General features: G+C 38.3%; 2 long non-coding RNA genes across 2 annotated transcripts in view; both read right to left on the bottom strand.

The window, feature by feature from the left end:
• LOC137083596 (uncharacterized) overlaps window positions 1-13,541 on the bottom strand; it is a 29,805-nt gene extending 16,264 nt beyond the window's left edge. Inside the window, exons 1-3 of the long non-coding RNA XR_010906540.1 lie at window positions 13,278-13,541; window positions 9,704-9,864; window positions 8,220-8,390 (exon numbers count right to left, since the gene is read on the bottom strand). This is a non-coding gene — a long non-coding RNA (uncharacterized lncRNA). The remainder of the gene's footprint in view (window positions 1-8,219; window positions 8,391-9,703; window positions 9,865-13,277) is intronic.
• Window positions 13,542-15,146: 1,605 nt separating this feature from the next.
• Window positions 15,147-17,331, bottom strand: LOC137083597 (uncharacterized). The gene is made up of 3 exons (XR_010906542.1): window positions 17,147-17,331; window positions 15,353-15,787; window positions 15,147-15,217 (listed from the first exon to the last, which is right to left on the bottom strand). It is a non-coding gene; the product is annotated as an uncharacterized lncRNA (long non-coding RNA).
• Between the last annotated feature and the right edge of the window lie 3,768 nt (window positions 17,332-21,099).

Genomic DNA, 21,099 nt, shown 5'->3' with positions numbered 1-21,099 from the left:
GACTCCAAACAGCTATGAAATAAAAAATAACAATAATAATGAGAAGAAATAGGGCTATGACATATGCTTACAACTTAAAGCAGCAAATCAAACTGCATTTATCATCAGTTGAATAAAACTTCAACCCACTCAGCGGAGAAAAAACTTTCTGAATATCTGCAATATCTCCATTTAGTGAGAATGTTTTTATTTCTTTGGCACAGTGGTACAAGTGTGAAATGAGAACTTATTTTGAACGATGTGATAAATGTTACTTAAAAGTCTGTTTTATTGAGTATTTTTCTTCTGTTTGTTTTGGTAGGTGTGAGGAACACCTGTGTGGTGTCACGCTAATGGTCTTTTTAACGCTCTGCTCAATCCCATTTAAGCACCAATCCTTTCACGACTTCCTTCATTTCTGATGTAATTTCCTTCCTGTAATTACTCTTTTCGTTCCCCTGTTTATCAGACAATGTACCTGCAATGGAAATAAGACCTTGACTAGCCTTTCGCCGGACAAAAACAAAATTTAATTTGATGTGTTTGGCTGTCGAACATCATTGTTGAAGGGATGCAATTAAGACAATATTATCTGTTTTTATTTTAGTGTTGGAACTGGGACATGTGGAACCTTTATGATAAGCAGTGAAATAAAACTGCCCACTATCTGCAACAGTGACTTCAGTGGCTTCCAGCGCAATTAACGGCGCATTGGCGGTGTGGAGATTGCTGGACTGCCCTGTTAACACAGGATGCAGATGTGATTGTCGGCAAGCCAGGTAAGGAAGCAGCCGTTTCCTAAACACCATGATCCCCGTGTAAAAGCACAGACACCAGGTTATTAGATACTTCACTTACATGTTTCGCAATGTCAATCCCTCAACAGCATTTCATCCATTCCTTAAAAAAGACATGATACAGACATGGTATATATCAAAAAGGGTATTCCCATGATACTTTCATTTGCCATTTAAAATATGGTACTGAATTCATGTATTATGGTATTTATCAATGTACTTAAAAAATACTATTGTACTACCTTGGTACACACAATCAAACAAATAAATAAATACGTTCCCATGGTGCATTTAAAAAACACATAGCAGTAGCATATGTGTAGTGGTGTTTTGATATATTATATATATATATATATATATATATATATATATATATATATATATATATATATATATATATATATATATATTTTTTTTTTTTTTTTTACAAAAAGAAAAAAGAAAAAAAGATTCTTTAAAAATTCTTTATATTATTTTCTTAGGTTGTATTTTTAATAAATTTAGTCCCTAACAAGAAAATAAGAAGAAAAAAAATCTGTACTGATAGAGATAAATCTTCCCCTACTCATTATACCGTAATGTGGTACAAAGGTACTTCAACGAATGCCATGGTATTACACATGTCCAAAAATAAAAAATAAAATTAAACCTTTATACTATTTTGTGCCTTTCATTTTTCCTTATTTTTAATCGTTCTTGATGGAAAATTTTGTAGAAGATTTTCCACATTTGTTAGCTAGGAAAACGCCACAAAAATGCTGTCAGATCTTCTTTTAACGTCAGCTGATAAAGGGAGTTTTATTGACAAGTAGAGAAGAGAACATCCATGCAAAAACTAGGCTGTGTTTGTCAGGACTGCATCCCAACAGCTGAATTCATTCTCATTAGAACGATTCGGGCAGCTTCCACAAATCCCAGGTGGCCTCTTTTATTTGTCAGACTCCTGTGCAAGTTACGGTGTTGAGATGCAAATTTGTCTCCCATTAAAATCTGTACGCATGAGTAAAAGAGGTCTCCTACAAACTTCACACAGCTTCATGAACCAAGCCCATCCATTGCTTGTGGTTAACAAGAAAGTGCATGATTTTGCTGATGCATTTTTAGTGGAAAAAGGAAAGTGACTGTGGCTGACAAATTGCCTGTAAAGACAGCAGAATTATTGTAAGTTTTATAGCATTATGAAACTCACCGTGTATGACAGTGTATCACTTTCCCAGATAACTTTGCAGAGTTGTATTAATCACAATCTAAAATAATTTAAAATTAATTGTTTTTACTCACTTTTTTATTCTTTCAGCTCTTAAGTTCACACCAAGAACGATAACTATAACTATATTAGTGCCAACACCAGCGGACAATGTTGTTCTTATTATTCTAATCATGCACTGCACTTCTGTCGTCTGCCTTTTTAAATGCTCAAGCTCTTTGAAGCAGGATGGATTCTGATTGGCTGCCAATATTTTTACTGTTCATCAGCTGTGATTCCAGCAATCTCATGTCTCTGTGCTTTTATTTTTATAGTTGTGGTGTAAACCTTGCTATTCTTATATATTAAAGGTAGGATAGGTAGGAATGATCTAAAACACTTTTGTCCAAATTTGTTTAAACTTTCTTTATATATCAATACATAACTAAAATGCGAGTACTCTGAAAAAGAGAGTATAAAAATCAAGTAACTCTAGACTGTTTAATCTGCAATAAACACCGCTAATTATTTTCGTTCAGGACGAAACAAATGATTGGCTTGGGTGACTGTCACTCTCTCGCTTCCATGGCAACCAGCGCTTTCGCTACAGGTTCTGCCCACACATGCGCGCACCCCTAGGAAGAGCAAAAGCATTTAAAATGCACGGTGCAGGGTTTTGCAGTCAGCGAAGGCAAACAATGCAAAAAAAAGGAAGACAGTAGGCCTTCATGTAAAGGCAATGCACAAGAAGTCTTTGGATAAACAAAGAAATCAAACGTGAGTAAATATGGGCGTGGCTTTCCAACAATCTCGAGAACTGATGGACTTAACTGGGCTGAAAAACGACTCATTGCTGGCTGTATTTCTGCTGGACAGGTAATCTTTCATTTTGATTACATATGAATCATGTATCACTAGCACATGTAGCTGCCTAATATAGCATAAAATTACTTAGCATAAAGTTACAATATTATACACTTAGCCATTAGTAGAGATGATAAATACTCAATATGCTTAGTTCAAGTTGATCGCTGTCGTGTTGAATTGCGCAAAATGTAACTTTAGATAACAAAATGCATGTATAAAAGCTAGTACACCGCATCCAGGAACTTTTTTTTAGAACTAAGTTAGCTTTAGCTACTACTAATCAACAATGCTTTCATCATGGAAACTCTTACATGCAAAACACAGTCTATGTTATGAATCTTACACGAAATTCCTCTTCATCACAGTATAACTGATGTTATTGGGATTTTTTTTTTATCAATGCTACCCGTTTAGCTTTGCGTTATGAATATAACTAGCTTGTTACCGAATTAAACAAAAATATATTTTAAACTTTACCAGTATCGATATTCTAGCTTGATAGTGAGTACTAAAAGACATGTTATTTGTTTATATTCATACTGATAAAGTTAGATTTTTTATTAGATAGGATTCTGACATGATGTCACTACATGCACACTGCTCGCCTGAGGTAAATAATGCGTCTTCCAGCTAAGCGGCCGGTGAGGCGCGTTCATGTATTTTGGGGGCGGAGGTGGAGTGAATGGAAATGAGCTGTCTTTAAAACAGTCGTGAGAGGTCTAAAGCCACTCAAATTGTATACTTTCTTTTTTAGAGTACTTACATTTTAATTATGTATTGATATATAAAGAACATTTAAACAAATGTGGAAACTTTTTTTTACCTACCTTACCTACCCTACCTTTAAGGACAAATTTTAACTACATAACTATATTGAACCATATCTATATTGTTACAGTTCCCTAACGATACATTTCACTCGTATTGCCCTCTACCCGGTGAGCATCCACACTTCAGCCTCCATTGCCCTCACTGCTATTGATGGTGCCGGAGATTAAGGGTATGAGAAGCTACCTCCTCTTGAGGAAACTTTGTCCGTGCACCACTTCAGCCCTTGTGAGATGTACCCACGCATCCTCTACTCCCCAGTCTCCTCCTCCTCCTAGGGCTCTGGGTGGATGGAAGACATCGCAGGAAATGCGCCACTTCCTGCCCTAGTTCTCCAGCTCTGCAGCTGCTTCAAGTCACCAGAGAAGCATGCTGAATCAGAAGCCCGGTAAGCCCACGCATTCGACAGCTCAGTCCAAGCCAGAGCCTCGAAAGCGACCCTGCACCGCCAAGTGCAATCCATTTCCTAAGGGCCAGGGTCCCCACCCTAAGACAACGTTGGACATTGAGCCACAGAAGCCGTCTGGAAGGAAGGGAGAAGGAAGGAAGGAAGGAAGGAAGGAAGAGCTAAGTCTCAGTCAAACCACCTTCCAAAAAGTCTTGAGTCTGCCTGCCAACCTCCTATATAGTTCCGGGTGTTGGAGGTGTTGTGTTTGTTGCAAGCATTGGGCATAGTCATTTGAAAGTGTACGTACCGATGCAACAGACCACTATGATCTGGAGTATAGTCGGGAGGGCAGATGTCAACCTCTTTGCTTCAGAAGAACTCTCACTGCCCAATTTTCTTCTCGAAGGACAGGGATGTGCTAGCCCACGAGTGGCCCAGTGATCCCCTGTACACCATTTCCCCAGACGCACTGCTCCCTCAGGTCATCAGACGAATCAGGGAGGACAGACGCGCAGTCCCTTTGGTGGCCCCTCTGTGGCAGAACCAGTCATGGCTCCCCAAGTTGATGTAGCTGGCAGCAGCTTCCTGGCCAATTCCACTGGGAAAGGAGGTCCTTTGGGGGGATGATTTGGCACGCCCAACCCAAGTTGTACTCCTACGAGCCTCCCCGCAAGGGTATTAAGCACTATCTCTAAAGCTAAAGTCCCATCTACTAGATGCCTCTATACCAGTAAGTGGTCTGATTTCTCTGACTGGTGCACAATCCGGAATGAAAATCCAGCATCCTGTGACATTTCACTGGTGCTGTTTTTACTGCAGGAGCTGCTGGACAAGCTGCTGGGCGAATCCCTTCCACGCTCAAAGTTTATGTGGCGACCATAGCAGCAAACCACACTCTTGTGGCCGGCCAGTCTATAGGCAGGGAACGACTTAGTGATCTGTTTCTTGAAACGGTCCGAAAGGTTGAACTCACCTTTTGGACCCCTTACCATTCCAACATGGGACCTGTCTAAGGTCCTTAAGGCCCTCAGGGGCCCACACTTCAAGCCACTTCAGTCAACCGAGCTGCAGCCTCTTTCTCTGAAAACTGCCTTTTTGCAAGCCCAAGTGGGTGACCTGCAAGCACTCTTATTGAGCAAATCTTGCCTTCAGTTTTGTCAGTGTTACATCTGTGACTGTATTCTCGGATGTGTTGTTGTTTTTTCTCTCTTCCCGTTGTTTTCCACTGTCTCTCCTCCTCCTCCACTTGTTTTTGGTTACAATTAGTGGCGTGTGTGCCACGGTTATATTAGTTGTTTGTCATTTATAAACCGTAGGGGCTAGGTGCCTTTTATTTTGTTAAATACATTTTTTCTCCTGTTTATGTTTAGTTAGGGAGATAGGTAAGACATTGTATTTTTCTTTGGTCCTATTTTTCGTTTGACAGGGAATTTAGTTTCTCCTGGTATAATTTAGTTGACTTTTTGTTTGTTATTTTGGCCTGGCCTAGCCCCGAAGTTATCCCTGAGTTTTAATTTACTTTTCATTGTTGACTTGTGGCAACACTCATTCTTTTGTCCTCACAAAAAAATTTAAATCAGGAACCCGAGAACTTTCCTTTTAAACGTACTCTGTTTTGGGACTGTTTCTTTTATGTTCACCCCTGCACCCCTAGACCGGGGGTCGTAACAGTCAGAATGACTGCAAGATTGCCTTTAAACCAAGACGTGGTTACGTACCTATGGTGTTCTCCACTTCGTTCAGAGCACGTCATTACTCTCTCCGCTATTCCCATCTCTGAGGATAAGCGAGAGTTGAACTTACTCTGCCTGGTTCGGCCTTAAGGGTATATATCAAAATTCATAAAAGTTTTGTTCATCTGTGAAAATGATATTGATAGACAGAACGTGCAAGTATCATAAACTTTTGTTGATCACAAAGCATGTTTTTTGCGATAATCCGAAAGCCTATGGAAAAATCCTAATGGGATTTTGTCTTTGGGACCGCTGTGATGCTAACTGACAATTGGCCTACAATATTTACGTCATACCTGCATCAATCGATTGGATTGCATTCCCAAAGCTCCAAATACGACACAAATTTGAGTGAATCATATAAATAGGGAACATACTCAGTTACTAACGTAACCTCATTTCCATGAAATAACTGGAACAAGTATTCCGTAGCTGGGTGTGCTATCACGCTGCATGACTCAGCACTCGCCATTGTTTAGTTGAAAGATTCTGAAATTATGACGAGATCAGAGCGTGGGTACCCCTGGCCATTTCAGTGCACCACAGGTTTGTGCAGTTCACTGGGTAATTCAATCAGGCTTCAGTATTTCGAGGAGAAAAGGGAGTTTTCCCAAAGCGTCAAATATGACGCAATACTCCTTCCTATTATCTCAGTAATCCAAGGTTATGAGGTACGACCTGAAGTCTGTTTGCTGACCTAATGACTCTTATGAGCACTTTCTTTTCATAGTGAATCAAAACATACTGCACAATTATTGAAATTAGATTTTCAAACTAATGATTATTTTGAGCAAGTTCTTTTGAGTGAATCAAAAAAAGCTCGACCAATACATAAGTGAAAGATTAAGATGCCCATTAAGATTAAGATTTGAATCACCCAAACAACATTTTAGTTTTACTTCAGATCCCATTAAAGACAATCCCTCTGCCATCTTTGGGTTGTTGTACTATTTTGACCAAGTCCAGCTTTTCTCTGACACAAGGTATTGTCAAACGTTAGGTGTTCCAGCAAAGGGAAATTAATGGAGTTCAGGCGGCAGAATTAGTTCTTGTGTTTGGTAAGCGTCTGTGGATGCCAGAGCGCAGGTGGACAGCTGTGTGAGACGGCTGGCCAATCCAGAGCCGTCTGCATCTCTCACGCTTTACTGCACAGGACTCTCTCTCCTACCGCACACAGAACATACGCTGTACCTGCAGCTTTAACATTCATACGCAGCGCTCTGATTGATTGTGTTGACAGATTAAAATGTGAATCTGTAACTCCAGATGTTTGGAAGCCTTGATAATTGTGTTTCAGTATTTCAACGTAATCCTAATTCTTTTGAATTAGGGGTGGGTGGCATGACAAAAATATTACATCATGAAATTAGTCATTTTATCATGGTAGAGGTATATATATATCACAATATACATGTTTTTTGCCTATATATAAAATAAACCATGTAGTAATGTCTATTTCTGATTAAACATGAACTATTATACTTTTTGCTGTTGTTGTTGCTGTTTGAGCATGAAAATGTCTAGGTTACAAAGTCACTCCAAAGTGAGTAACTCTATATCAGTGCGCACTGTTTCTGAACTCTCTGAAACGGCTTGAATGTAGTCTTGAGTTTTCTCCTGGGAACGAACATGTCACAATATTCCTCATTTTAATAATTCCACCAAAGGCATACACAATTAAAAAAAAAGTGAAAAATGTTTTTTTATATTTAAGCATAAAAAAACCCAGACCCCAAAAACAAAACCAAGACTTTGAAAAGAGCATAATATGGTATAACACTACTTAATGAAATATTAAATAAATATTTTACAAATTAAAAGTAATTAAAAGACTCAAATAAGTAAAATTGTATTATGAAATGGATAGTTGTGAATAGATGAGCTAAAAAAATAAAAAAGAAATTTGAATCTCAGAAATACGAGCCCATGATTTACTCACCCTCAAGTCATCCTAGTTGTATATGACATTCTTCTTTCAGGCGAATAAAATCTGAGTCATATAATACAATTCCTGGCTCTTCCAAGCTTTATAATAGCAGTGACTTACACGACCAGTTACGCTCGTCAGACATCGCGTACGCATCTTGAAGGCACTTTCAACTTTTCCACAGAAGTCAATCGGCTGCAGTTTTCAATATGGATATTTTGCTTAAACAAATGCATCGATTTGCTTCAGAAGGCATTTATTAACCACCCAGAGCCGTGTGGAGCATGTTCTTTGACGGATAGATGCATTTTTATGGACTTCAAAAACAGAGCAACAATCCCTGCCATTATTAAGCTTGGATTAGCCAGTACTTTTTTAATATAACTCTACTTTTATTTGTCTGAAAGAAGAATGTCATATACACCTAGGATGACTTAAGGGGGAGTAAATCATGGGCTGATTAAAATTTTTGGGTGAACTATCACTTTAATCTCTAAAACAGTGCACACTTCACCTTGTACATGATTTTCCCTGATTCCTGATCTGATTCTCTGTCCATTCTTCCTGTTCTGTTCTGGACTGGATTGGGACAGACGGGCAAGATCAGACCGTAGAGCGACAGGCCTTGTGTCTTCACCAAACCACAATTAACAGGAATAGTTATTATCCTTGTCCTGCGAGTTCCCTGCAATGCAAATCCCAGATAGAAAGGGTTGGAAAATTATGCGAAAACTTGGGAGGAGAAAGTGGCTCACGTCTGTTTGCCGAATTAATCGCTTTCTAAATGGCTCCGGGCCAGGCAAAAGTTAACATTTGCAGTTTCAAAGGTTTTCAGCGCTTGCAATGAGCCATGAAATTACTGCATGCTGGTGAAAATGGCAGCTGATGAAAAGCCCACGGAGCAGGTCCCACAGGCGGACAGGCGGCACGGAGCGGGAGGGGAACGCAATCGCCCTCTCCTGCCCGACAGCCACGTGGAGGAAGAGGAGGCAGCGAAGGGCGCTGTTTCTGAGGAAGTGCTCTCTGCAAATGAGGCCACCTGCTCTTCCTCACCCAACCGCATGGAAATACCTATCAGTATCAGATAGGGATGATGTCCATGTATGACGTCTCAGAAATATTAATAAATGATAAAGAACCCCAATAAGCACTATCCCCTGGTGGAAACATGCATGTATGTTTCCACCAGGGGATAGTGCTTATTGGGGTTTGTGTGTGTGTGTGTGTGTGTGTGTGTGTGTGTGTGTGTGTGTGTGTGTGTGCTTGTTTTTGTGACATATCAGGACAAAAATGTGTATAATAACATGTGTATGACACAGGTATTACAGAAAATGGTGACATATCAGGACATTACCCCATGTCCCCACTTTTCAAAATGCTTATAAATCACACAGAAGGAGTTTTTTTGAAAAAGTAAAAATGCAGAATGTTTCCTGTGATGGGTAGGTTTAGGGGCAGGGGCAGTGTAAGGGGATAGACAATACGGTTTGTACAGTATAAAACACATTACGCCTATGGAATGTCCCCACAATTCACAAAAACAAACATGTGTGTGTGTGTGTGTGTGTGTGTGTGTGTGTGTGTGTGTGTGTGTGTGTGAGTGAGTGAGTGAGTGAGTGAGTGAGTGAGTGAGTGAGTGAGTGAGTGAGTGAGTGAGTGAGTGAGTGAGTGAGTGAGTGAGAGAGAGAGAGAGAGAGAGAGAGAGAGAGAGAGAGAGAGAGAGAGAGAGAGAGAGAGAGAGAGAGAGAGAGAGAGAGAGAGAGAGAGAGAGAGAGAGATAATTTCTTTGCTTGACAGGCTGGCCAAAATTATGTCTTTACAATTTGGCGAGTTTCATTTTGTTTTCACAAATAAAACAACTAACTCCAAACAAAACTATGCCATATTCTTATTTAAAATTGTAATAATTTGAGGGTGAAGACATCGATTTTCCTAGGCCAGACATCCCTTTTGGCCACTATACTGTATGTGTGTGATTTCTGTTTGTTCATAAATTACCTGATCAGTCAGTCAGATTGACGTATTCCTGCTTTACACTTTTCTTTTCTTCACAGTTCTCTTGCTGCAGGTAATGACCCGTCCATGACCAATTACCCTGACGTAAACAACTCATGCTTTTGTTCAGCGCTCACACATTCGCAGGAACATTGAGGAGACGCCTGCAGGGAAAAAGGAGGTACAGCTCCATGAAATACTGAAACACACCGTGCCAAAAGAGAAGTTCCTCTCCAGTGAGGAGGTGTGCGGCACTACACAGATTGCCTGCTTCCACAGGCGTAAATATTAGGATTGATTTCAAACATGTTGAAACCAGCTCTGAGAGAAGCCCATTAAGCATTTTGTCTGGAAACGAAGCGTTTTATTAACACGGCTGCTTTTATTTTTGAGTGTTGGAATTGTTGACATCCTGAGGGTTGTTTTTTTTGGGTTTTATTGTCAATTTCTTTTTAGCTATGTGCATATGTTTCTTTGTCTCAAAAGCTACGAGAGAGCTAATTTGAGAGATGTATTCCTGCATTTCTTAAAAAAAAGATGGATTCTTTTGAATTTAACCCAGATGAATCTTTCCTCAGAGATATTTTAACGATCCAAGCACATGGTCTAAAACACATGGCGCAGGTGCACTAAGGGTGTGTCCTGACTCTTAATGAGCCATGGGTGTGTTTTGGGTGTAACATGCAATAAACCAATCAGAGTCTCATCTCTCATTCCCTTTAAAAGCCAGTGTCGCTGGCACCATGGCGGATTTGCTATTTACATGGCGGAATATAGACTCAAGCTGATGTTTAAATGCATGTGTGTATTGCCAAGATTGCTTAAATAAATAGCCAATTTCATTCATCATTACTGCAAATTCTGATGCATGTAATGACTCCATTATGACATGTAGGCATTTTTATCTTTATGTACACAATAATCTTTTACATTGTAATCCTTTTATTTTTAATATTTGGCATGTTTGTGTGCTGATTTGCGTCCCTGTGTGTGTAATAAGCAGTGTACATGTATGCGTGTTGTGAACAATTTTTAACACGGCCTATTAAATAACACACCTCGTTTTCAGACCAGTATGCCCAGGGCGTCGCTAGAGGGGTGAAAGGTGGTGACAATTACAGGGACCTCCACTTCCCAGGGACTAAATCTACTCAACTAAATCCAGTAGTTTTATTATGCATTCCTAGCCTAGAAATCTAGACGCACCCTAGTGGCAGCAATTCTAATCAGCCGTGAGTGTCGTCTAGCAACTTTCAATACACTTCTGCTGTAAAAGAGCTGTAAAAGCCGAACTCTGTCTCACTTGACATTGGCGATCCGAAACATGAATCGATACCCTGTTTCATAACGGTTCGAAGCTTTGTTTTGACTTCGGCCCATCACAAGTTGTTATTTAGTTGTTGTTGTTTTTTTGTGGACAAAAACTATTCTCGTCCTTTGTAACAATGTCTTTAGTGCCTTTATGGGTCTTGAGAGAGGAAATGTCAATGAAGGCCTTTCTGAGCCATCGGATTTCAACAAAAATATCTTGATTTGTGTTCTGAAGATGAACAGAGGTCTTACAGGTCTGAAACAACATTAGGGTAAGTAATTCAATATTGATAGAATTTTCATTTTTGGGTAAACTAACACTTTAACGCACGCGCCCTCCTGCCGGCACGTCTCATTACTAAATACAGACATGCACCACCCGAACGATTACATGCTCAAATTATGAGCCCGTCTTGCGTTATTATGAGCTTGTTTGCTGTTGATGTGATATGTTTACGAAAACAGTCAGCTAAACGCGAATGCAGCTCACGTGAGCAGTAGCCAACTGCTCTTGAAGAATAGGCCTACATTCATTAGAGTCATTTAAAGGGGTACTTCAGCGCTGGGAAGATGAATCTGTTTTTAAACTGGGTCATCAATGTAGTACAAATGTGAAATTATTTTTGAATTTGGTGCCTTTTAGACTGAGAAAAGACAGAAAATGTATTTTTGTCTCATGGGGATGAAAGACTACAATTCCCAGAATGCTTCGCTGCCCTGTGAGGCCCTTCCCAAAGCCACCAACTTGACTACTGTGACTGAGTTAGAGAAGACACTACAATTAAAAACTGAACGTGTCTGCTCGATATAATGAGTGAGTCACCGCGCGAGTATCACAGCACTGAGCACTAACTACAGGAGTCAGATAAATGAGCTGATGAGCTCTCGTGATGAGAGCTGAGGTAATCGCGACTACACTCGCGGCATACATTCACAACGCCAGTTCAGTCTGGCGCGTTTCAGTTCATGCCTTTGCAAGCTTAACTTTCATAGAAATTAATTTGAGAAGTTAAAAGACTTACATTGCTCGTCATAGCTCCGTTTAAATGAGTGCCTGTAGCTGAGCTCTGAGTGTGATCTCCCATCCCCCATGTGCGGGTTCAAAACATGCGGAAATGGCTCCCTCTGCTGGCTGTAGTCTTTAGCCTTTGGACAAACATTCCCCCTATGATGGAAATATCGCCAATTTGCATCATAGGAGGAATTTTTCCAGAAATAAAATGCAATAATCTCTTGTCTCAGGGGGATATGAGGGGGGAAAGCACAATCATTTGAATATACTTTAGGGTTTCTACTGATACAAAGCCATATGCTAATTGCTTAAGTAACCCTTTAAGAAAATATAATGCAGTAGCATATGTTCATTTTACATTTGACAGCATTATTTAATTGTTGTTTACCTCAGTTGTTATACACGATTGACTGGAAATACATTTGATGTAGTATTCCTGGTACCTTTTATGTATATTAAACTATTTTTATATAAATAATTATTATTTCATTAATTTATTGGCTTTTAGTGTTTTTATTAGTTTTATCTTAAATATTGCATGATGACGTTAAGCAATGTTTCATAACTAGTTATTAATAGCTTAATGCCATTCTGATGTAATATTTGTATCAACTTTACATATACAAATTTATATAAATAAGATGTCCAGTAAAAACTTTTACTTATATATCTGTTATATTATTTTCTAAGAAGGTTACATGGCACCTGATGTGGGTGGGCCTTCATTATACCACATATGATATGAGTGGGGGTAGGTGGAGGCAGTTTTTTTCAGGGGACCCAGAATTCCCTAGCTACGGCCCTGAGCACGCCCATGGGCGAAGAGATGGGCACGAGTGCATTTGCTTTTTAAATAGCATGGTGCTGGATGTAAAAATTATAATTGCGTCGGGTTGAAACTATCAAAAAACATTGGCTAAATGTTCAATCATGTCTATATCATGTTATCTTTCTCATGAAGTCCATCGCATTGGGCTAAAACTGGAATGGCATACATTTTACTAGGATGTTTTTGTAAATAATTTCCTCCGAAAAGCCCAGATTATTTTTATGTGAGTTTCATGTGATATCTCCTTCCTCTGTAGTTTCCTAACGCTCCTTAGAGATTAACACTCTTCTCAAAGCTCTGTGACACCAGCTTTGTGTGTGTGTGTGTGTGTGTGTGTGTGTGTGTGTGTGTGTGTGTGTGTGTGTGTGTGTGTGTGTGTGTGTGTGTGTGTGTGTGTGTGTGTGTGTTAGTCTGCTTATATTTACACTGGCACACGATGTCAACACTGGATGTGGCATCACCATTTAAGTGCTTGATTTCCACCTTATCCATCAGTAATGGTAATAAAGGCATTTTCGGTTGTGTTGCACACATTTTGGAGTCCTTCAATTCATCATCCTGGTGTAAGAAAATGCTGTAAAAAATAATGAAAAGAAAGTGTGTTAAAACTGTCCAATAACTACAAAATGATTACACTAAATGAACAAAAATTGCTCAGTTTTTACTTTGAACTGTGCATTTTAATCAACTAATTAACTACATTTCACCATGGCTGTGTTCATACATTAAACGTGAAATTAATTTGTAATTATGAATGAATTGCAGGGGAATACGTGCTGCTCCAGACATCACCTAATGCTGCTAATAGAGTTTCGCAGTATGTTTATCTAGCCGTTGGAGTATCAGTGACATTTAAATATGTTATGCCTGAAACAGAAATCGTTAATATGTTATTGTTAAGTCAGATTGAACGTGTACAGGATGTGTTGGATATTTATAAATGAGCACTTAATTAATTAAAGAATGCATTAGTGCTTAATGCGAGTTGTTAACTTTCCCTGCACCCTCATTAATATGAGCCCTATGGGGATTGCAGAGCTACATTTCAGCATCCTGCAAAGCTGAGCTTGCTCGTTTCCTCTGATACTCCTCCCCTTTTCTTCCTTTTTCTCTTCTCTCCTCATTTTCTGTAAGACTGATGGGTGACAAAGTAATTAATCACCTGCAGACTGCAAGAATTACAGATGTCTAGGTCAGATCTAAAAAGATACAAGGGTGTTTCATGCACTTTTTGTCTTTCATGCACTTAGATCTTTATCAAAACTGACAGATTTCAAATGTTCCCCCTTTTTGTTGGATGAAGGTCATATTAAAACAATTTCATATCTATGGCAACCAAGATCACTAACTACAGTAAATAACTTGTTAAAGACCATAACAACTAGGGTACAGTCATTAAAAAAATCATATAAATAATTTTTACACAATGAATATGGAAATTAACTATATTTATTTGACTCTTTGTTTAGATCATCATAGTTTCAAACATTTATAAATTAATATTGTTATAATGGCTTTTCATAGTTTAAGAGTGAATGACAAGGGCAAAGGGTAAAAATGAATTGAAACAAACATCTATATAGAAACAATAATAAATGGTAAATGTTTGCAAGGAACACAAACTTCATATGCCTTTTATTCATTTTTCCTGCTACATTTAAAATTACTATACATATTTTTATTACGATTATTGTTGTGAGATGTGAGTAAAAAAAATTAAATGTGAGAAATAGTAGTACTTGTGAGATAAAGTCAAAAACATAATTAAAAAAAACCCCAAAAAGCTCACAGTTGTGAAATATAACTTTTCATTTCAATTACAACGAATATTATTGATCGATCATACTTTATTGATTTAGCCCCATAATTTAAATCTTAAACTATAAACACTACTAGGGTACAATAGTGTACATACAGTATATTAACATATTAAACGTATTAATTTACAATATATATATATATATATATATATATATATATATATATATATATATATATATATATATATATATATATATATATATATATATATACATACACTGTATATTAATCTACATATAATGTAAATTAAAAAGGTTTAAACTATGATGATCTATTCTAAACAATTAATTATTTAAATAATTTGCAGTTCCTCAGGTGTGGTGTTCACAAATAACAATTTTGCCATTGATTTATTTTTCCATAAGTTAGTTACATTTTTTTTTTTCCATAAGTTGACATACTTGGTTACCAATGAGACAAGTGTCAGTGAAGACAATATGAAATATGAGCCATTTTGTAAGAAGAAAACTTACAGTAATTATCACCGTTTACAGACGTAATCAAAAAACTGCCTGCAGATTCTTCAGAATTCTCCTTTTGTGTTCTAAGGGGGTGAGACACAGGTTTGGAGTGGCATTAGTAAATAGCAGAATTTTTAGGTGAACCATTCTATTTTTATACAAGTTGCATCTGCAACATCCATCCGTTTCTATTGAAATGAATAGAACTGGAAACACACCTGAAGAGTTAACCTTTCCCTGTAAACGACAAAAGCTCAACACAATTGCCAACATGTTCTCTCACACTCATTGATGTGAAGACGGAGAAAAGTGCAGCAACGGCGGTCCCAACACAAGCTCACCGCGTAGAGCAACAGCATGCTGAGCAGCCAAAGGGCAAACAACCCCCATGCCACTCGAGCGGCTCCGCTTAGGACTGTTCCCTGCGGAAGCCACCGGCTCTGCTACTGGCTCGTAATTACCATCGGCTCTCCAGAACGTTCCGTGGCCTCTCCATCTGTCCTCTCAGCAACGGGCAGAGAAGCTCCAGTCACCTCGTAGCATTTAACAAATGGGAGGCTGCCACCCAACTCAGTTGAGGTTCAGGCACTACAAGGGGGCAATGTTCCCTGCCTGGGGGGAAGGATGAGGGGGACTGATACACCTGGACCCACCTAGAAACATCAAGAGCAAAATCAAGACATTATTAGATTTCTGAAGAAGAAAAAAATAACACAAATGAGATCAGAAGTTTTTTTTTTACTAAGGTACATGCTATTTTTCTGCTATACAATATAGCATACTTTTTTTTTACCCATTGCAAATTTCTACAGGTGGAGCTGGGGAAGGTGGAGGGTTTCTGAAATTATTTGAAGGTTGAGCAGCGAGCTCACTGAGCTCACTAATACCGCAGGTGCCCTTTCACAACAGAACTTTAGATTTATTTCTGTGATGGTAAAGTCATCATACCTCTAGTCTCCAGTGTCATATGATCCTTCAGAAATTATTTAATTTCATTTAATTTATTTGATTGGATTGGGATATTATTATCAATGTTGAAAACAATTGGGGTTTTATTTTTGTGGAAAGGCAAAAGCATTTTAAGATTTTTTGATTAATAGAAAATTCAAAAAAGAACATAATTTGAAATATAAATCTTTTGTAACATTATAAATGTCTTTACTATTACTTTTATAAATGTAATACACACTTGCTGAAGCCAAACTTTTAAATGGCATTGTACTTATTTAGGTGTTAAAGGGACCCAGAAATCTAGTATTTACTCACCCATTCTTTATTACTTACAATAAAAAGAACTTTTCATTTATATGAAGTCTTACTAATGTTAACAAATGGTAGCTTATTGTGAAGTTTTAATACTTTTACTACCATGTTTCTACTGTAGTTTATAGCTAAACACACACACACACACACACACACACACACACACACACACACACACACACACACACACACACACACACGTTTGAATTAATATTTATACATTTTATTTAAAAGTTCAATACATTTTCATGAATCAGTCAGTACAGTTTATTTCTGTAAAAAAAAGTTCAGCACTATTTAACTTTGGATTCAGAAAAAAAAAATAAAAAAAAAAATATGTTAAATGAATTGGTCAATTGCCTAAATTAGTTATCGTATCAATAAATTTGGTGCCACTTGTTTTACAGAACCCCCCCCCCCCCCCCCCCCCCCCAAATAAAAATAAATAAATAATCTGATTATGCTTCTTAGGCTTTTAACAGCGTTCTAAGAGCTTACTTCAAATATCTTATATAATGTTAAAAGAAGAAAGAAGTAAGAAACTATTTTTAAACTAAACAAGGTTTGAATGACTTTCCTTTCTGGAAGACAATCCCTTTTTGTCATACGCCCACATTTTCACCTACTTTAGATAAAATTATGTCTCATCCTACCATTTCATTCAGAAATGTCATGTTACGAAAATAAAACAAGTTTTATTTTTATTTAAAATTATAATATTTCCTCCTAGTATGTCTGTATTGATTTACCTCATCCAGTGGTTCACAAAGTGAGCAACCAGCTTGTTATTTTCCCTGAGGCGAATGCTGAATGCCATCAGAAAGCTTTGGAAAGTTCTACCAGACCTGTTTTAATGCAGGAAAAGTTGTTGCAGGCAGAACAGAAGCTTCTGATCTGTGAGCTGAGGAGCAGGGACAGTTCTCCATTTCTGACGGCCTAACACAGAGAGAAAAAAGCGAGGGAGTAAGAGAGAGGGCAGGCGTGAAGTTACTTGTGATTATGTGTTCATCTGACCCTGATGTAGACCACATTCCAGACGCTTTCTCAAACGGTTGATCTTCTGACATTCAAAATCGCCTTGAAGACAATGAAAGAAACTGTTTGTCTAAAACTTTTGTCTTAAAGTTTAAGTGAGATTCTAACTCTTCCTTTGTGTCCAACTCAATCACTGTTTACATTCGACTTGGGTTTTGGCTAACGTTAATCATTTTAAAATTGCGTTTCTTCGTCATTAGGATACTGTTGTCAAAAATATCGATATTTCCATATATATCGATACTGGAATATCTGAAACGATACGATTCTCAGTTTCAACAGTATCGATATCAGCTGCGCTCTCCTCTCTGACCGTCAGCGATTTGACACACACACCGGCATATTTTCACTCAGCCCGGTTAACCTCTGAGCACGGCGAACGCGCGTTCTGCTGGACTTTTTCCTCATGACAGTGTGTTAGTGTTAGTGTGTGATCGGTCCGAATTTCGCGCGGGATTGCACATAAATTAATTCTACTAATCCCCGCAGATTTCGTGCTCACATCTGAAGCGCACACACATAGCCTACCGTAATAAAGCCGCCTCTGACATGATACAAGTGCAAACATTTGCTTCCTTTTCCAGCTTATTATTGGTCAAATACACTCAAAGAATTATCAGTGCACATCTGGAAGAGTATTAACGTAAACACAGTCGCAAACACTTCAGGAAGAACAGTAACAGGAGCAGTGTTCAGGATCCATGCGTCCGTTAGTCTTAAAGGGACCGCAGTCATTTGCTATTCAAACTACAAAAAGACAAACGATCACACTGCTCTTGACTGATCAACTTGTGTAACTTTAATAGTTTCATCTGTACGCTATTTAATTTTTTACAAAGAACATTATCCAATGTTGTTTTAAATGTAATTACTATGCATTTTTTTAATTCAGTTTCTTATCTGAATGTTAGACTTACCTGAAAAAATAAAGCAGTCTATTTAATTTGTATCTTCTATTCTATTGCATTTATTTGCGCTATTGTTTGTAGGCCTAATCTGTTTATTTGTTCTTATTTTATTACTGTTTACTCGTCTTTTTAAATTCAATTTACCATTCGAAATCAAGCTTTCTTGTGCTGTGTGTAAGCTATTGCAACACAATTACCCCATTGTAAAAAATACATTGAGATAATTTTAATAGTAATTGATCAATAATTGTTCAAATCAAAACGATGCCCAACCCTAAGGAACATGCTGGCCACATGAATTTTTTGTAAAAAAATAACAATGAATAATAACAAGTTCTGTTGTCATATTAAGCATCTTATTTATTTATTTATTTATTTTACTGTGGTATCGATTTAGTATCGATATATCGATATTTTAGTCTGATATCGTATCGAAGTCATAATTTTGGTATCGTGACAACACTGTGTAATGTAGGCCAGTAAGGCTGTGCGTTTAAACCTCACTTCTCTGTCCTCAAGAGGCGCAGTAGTGACTAGTGTCTGCGGTCTTTAGCGTGTTTGTTAGTACGCCTGCCTCCCATGCCAGAGAATCCCTGGTTCAAATCCTGCTCACATTACGTCAAGTAGGACTAGTTAAATTTGGTACCTTACCCAGATGGGAGTGGGGTTTAGGGGTGAGTGTAGCATTGGCCAGTAAGGCTGTGTGTAAACCTTACTCCCCTAGCCTAGCAGCCATGGTCTTTAGCGTCCTTGTTAGCGCACATCCCGGAAACCCTGGTTCGAATCCCACTTGGAGCGGGTCGAGTAGGACCGGTTATATATGGCATGCTAAACGGATACTTCCTTTAACCGTTTTACTTGCTAATGACACAAAGCCCTTAAAAAACACTAAACTCATTCAGGTCTTTGCAGTTTCTTCTGCAATATGTCATTAAACCTGATTGAAAACATGCTAATTCAATGCTAACTGATTAAAAAATGCACAGAGCCAATCACAATCCCACAATCCCACAAACACAGCAAAAATGTGCAGCGTAAAAAAAGAGCTTTTATATCTCAGTTGTTTCTCTAAGACAACAATGAGATTAAATGACCAGCTGAAGAATTAAATGAATATATTTTATTTGAGGATGCCTTTGTCACCATTCTGTTTAGTTTTGCTCATGTGACTTTCAGTTTGTTTTTTATTTGTCACGTTTCTTTGCTCTGATTACCGCCACTCGTCGTCTGTCACCATAGTTACCAGCATTATTAGTTCATGTGTCAGCTTCATATGTGTCAGCTCATATTACTAACGTGTCATTTTAATACCCCAAAAAAATACTGCGCTATTGATACTGCGCTATTGTCGGTCAATGCCGCAGTCATTTCCAGTTGCCTCAAAATAGCAACGGGCCAACAATGCGCCTGAACGCACCTCATTTTCAGACCAGCACGCCAATGAGTGAACAGATGGGTGCAAGTGCATTTACCATTTAAACAACTGGATATGAAAATGATAACTGAGTCAGGTTGAAATAGCAAAAAACATTAATTACATAAATTACACTTTAATATATATTTAAATAGAAAACAATTACTTTTCAGTAGGGGTGACCCCTAATAGTCGAAGATTCGATGCATCGATATGCAGGACCAGATTCGACCACTGATCTCATGGTCAAATCTTTGCGGGTGTTATGAAACGAGGCTCATACCATTTTAGGCAATATGGGGATGCTCAATATTAGTGTTATAGAAGTGTCGCGGCGCTGAGCGATCGCCCCTTTAAGGGCACTGAGCTTCGCACCGGACGCGCCGTGCCTTTAAAATTCGAACACACATAAATTGATGGCGCCATTCGACGCCCAACCCGTTTATACAGTTTATTTTTTTCCGGTCTATGGTTTACACACACATAGATGATTCGACTATCGGTCGACCATAGATTCGAAAGTTCTGATTCGAATGTGTAAATCCTTAGTCGGGGACACCCCTACTTTTCAGTATTAACTATATTTTAGATCACATACAGCTATGGAAAAAATTAAGAGACCACTTAACATTGAGAAATCAATCTTAAGTGGTCTCTTAAATGCAGCCTTTGTCAGCATAAGTGACTTCTTTCAAAAACAAAACAAAATCTTACCAACTCCAAACTTTTGAACAGTGTATAGTGTTTGGGCGCTATCTGTTTGATAGTAGTCATGTTATCTGCAATTGACGCTAGTGCCACGAACTTACACAAGCCTACTCTATAAGAGCAACCTCTGTTCATCCTCGGAACACAGTTTAAGATATTTTAGATTTAGTCCGAGGGCTTTCTGTCCTTTGAATGTAAGTGTATGCCCACTTGCTGTCCACGTCCAGAAGGTAATGAAAACATCATCAAAGCTGTCCATATGTGACATCAGTTGGTTAGTTAGACTCTTTTGAAGCGTTGACAATACATTTTGGTCCAAAAATAACAAAAAATACGACTTTATTCAGCATTGTCTTCTCTTCCGTGTTCCTCAAATAAAGAATCTAACGGTCATGAATCAAGATTCGGATCGCGTGTCAAACTGCCAAACTGCTGAAATCACGTGACATTGGAGGTACGAATCATGAATCAATCTGCTGATTCACGACCGTTTGAATCTTTATTAACAGTTCCGAGGATAAACGGAGGTCTGACGGGTGTGGAACGACATTGGGGTGAGTCATTAATGAAAGAAATTTCATTTTTGGGTGAACTAACCCTTTAAGCGGCCTCTTAATTTTTTCGACGCTGTAAATGC

This window comes from Pseudorasbora parva, chromosome 7, assembly GCF_024679245.1.
Source record: "Pseudorasbora parva isolate DD20220531a chromosome 7, ASM2467924v1, whole genome shotgun sequence".
Taxonomy (NCBI): domain Eukaryota; kingdom Metazoa; phylum Chordata; class Actinopteri; order Cypriniformes; family Gobionidae; genus Pseudorasbora; species Pseudorasbora parva.
Note: the sequence above shows the minus strand (reverse complement) of the source record. Positions and strands in the feature narration are given on the sequence as shown.